Below are 2,721 nucleotides of genomic sequence, written 5' to 3' on the forward strand. Positions count from 1 at the left end.
TAAGTCTACCTCGTGGTTGATTTAATATAAACTGTTATTTTTATAAGAAACTGTTGTTAGTGTTTATGCAATGCGTGTATATAATAGCAAAAAATTCTATGAAAAACGTAGAAAATGTTTATATGTGTTTGAAAACTAAGGTTTTAGTAGAATACATTCAAGTTGATTCGCCTATTGGTCAGTCAAGGATCGATTAAATCTAAATTTGACTATTTATGTATGGTAAAATAGTTAAAAAATTAAGCTAGAGGGTTGTAATAATGTACAGACTAGATAAAACAAACATAATAAAAATAAAATTTATCTAAATTTGAAAATTTCAAAACAGTTACTTTTATCAATTTTTTTATCTTAAAATGCTTGTTAAGTTATAATACTATCACTCTTAATGTACATATAGAAGTCTTGTCCTAGACAAGACGTCAAAAGTTATCCATGGTTTTCGACTCAACAACCTAAAAGTTCTTTGTACAATAGGTCCTAGGAGTATATATTTTGAGCGTTTTCTCTGTTGTTCAATAAACTTTTACTTAAATTCATTTTATCATTTTTATCATACATTATGAAGTTATACTTGACAAGTTCTTATGTCCTGGAAAAGAAGTTAAAAAGTACCCATGGTGTGCGACTCGATAACCTAAAGGATCTTTGTCCTAGTACCAAATGTTTTTTAATGCTTATTTTGACGTTCAATAAATTATAACGTTTTCTTTAAGTTGCATAAGTTTGCTAAAATAATTCAACTGTTGTAAAGATAAATGCATAAGCAAAGTTATGTTTAAATAAAAATAATAACTGACATTATTACAGCATTGTTAATTTTTCTTTAAAAAAGTACAGTTAGCTATTTGAAGGTTCTAAACTCAACAGCAGAAGTTTTAAGTTGTTCTGTTGAAACTTAGAGGTTACTGAAATTTTTTTTAACATTTAAACCAAGTAGAAAATTATCAGTAGTTATGCCAAAGTGAGATTAACCTTAAATTAAAAATAATGTAGTCTTATTATATTTTAGGACTATGTTTACTCGGTCTATTTATTTTTGCAAACCAACTATAGCTTTTGTAGCTATTTTAATTTAATAAAAAGACTAAAAAGCAGTGTAAAAAATACAAACATTTTTAAACAACTACCTCAACCTGTGTTCAAAAACTACAAGAAAGAACTTAGTACTTGAATAGTATAAATCATCGATAAATTACCACTATTTGTTGTTCACGGCTAAATGAATAGCATGGTAATTAAAACTACTTCAAATATATCTAACTCAGTTTAGATTTGATATCTTGTTTTAAGCAAAATTAACTCAGATTCAAAATAAAAGTTCTTTATGGCTTTTATTTTTCTACGTCTTGTATACTTTTAAGTATAATTAAATGTAAAAAATGTTTATAATAAAAATATCCTTTAAGATTTATAGCGTTTAAGTTTAAGTCACATAAACTCTTATTTAGGCAATAAAAATCTACATGTTTTTAAAATTGAATGCAACTGTTTGATAGCTAAAACAGTTTTAACCAAATATAACAATACGTAGGCAAAAGTCTAGTATTAATGAACGCAAGGTGATACATCTGCTTGTTTGTATAATGAAACATTTATAGTTTATTGAAAGCTAAAATATTTTTCGACTTAATCATTTTATTTTTATTTTAGAATAAAAATAAACTGATAAGTTTATTAAAGTATACAAGTTTTTCATTTGTTAGTTACTTTCTTTATATTTGAAAAAACTGTAGTGTCTAATTTCAATTGAACTAAAAAAAATTGAATAATAACTAAAGATTAAAGAAAAATAAATATTGTATTTAAAGTCTTACAAATGAATATAAACTGTTAAAATAGGAGTGATAAAACTTATTTAATTTATTTGGTAAACTGCAGCTAGTGAAATGTAGTTACTTTTCAATTAAAAACATACTTTCTTAAACAACAAAAATATTTATGTGGTAAAAATACTACTAGAATCTAAATTTGTCTATTAAAAGTTCTCTATTGTGCTTGTTTTATCAATTTTTTGGTTTAAAATAATACTTTTTAAATTGAACTAATTTGTGAATTGCGGTCTTTAGATACTTTTTCAGTACAGATCATTAAATAAAAGATAATTAATCAGTTATTTAATTCATTTCAACAAAATAGTAGTTTTACATGTCTTTATCTACTTCATTTAATGTTATTTTAAATTCCAGAAACTTTACCTACAATCTATTTTATGTTTTTATAAAAAACTACCAAAAACCTATTTTTAGTTTAAAAATTAGTTTTGCTATCCATATTTACCTGCCTGCGAGCTGCAGTTTTACATTTTGCAAGCCTTATTCCATTGAGTTTTATAAAACATTCGCGTTATAAAACGTCAAAGGTACGCAGCTTCAACGTTTAATGTATGTCCACATAAATTACTCCAGCAAATGAGTGGGCCTCCACTTGAGATACATTTGGAGAATGATGCTAAACCACGTGCTTGTCATACACCAGCTCACGTGCCAATTCATTGGCAGAAAAAGGTTGAAGCAGATCTCATTCGAGATGTGAGGTTGGGTGTCTTAGAACGTGTCCCATTTGGTGAACCTGTAAGCTGGTGTCACCGCATGGTGGTCACCAGGAAACAGGATGGGTCACCTAGGAGGACAGCAGATCTCTCACCACTTAACAAGTATTGCAAGAGGGAGACGTGCGCTACAGATACTCCGTTTAAACTAGCGGGCAGAATTCCAAAGG

Source organism: Thalia democratica, chromosome 1 (genome assembly GCF_965202585.1).
Source record: "Thalia democratica chromosome 1, ktThaDemo2.hap1.1, whole genome shotgun sequence".
Lineage (NCBI taxonomy): Eukaryota > Metazoa > Chordata > Thaliacea > Salpida > Salpidae > Thalia > Thalia democratica.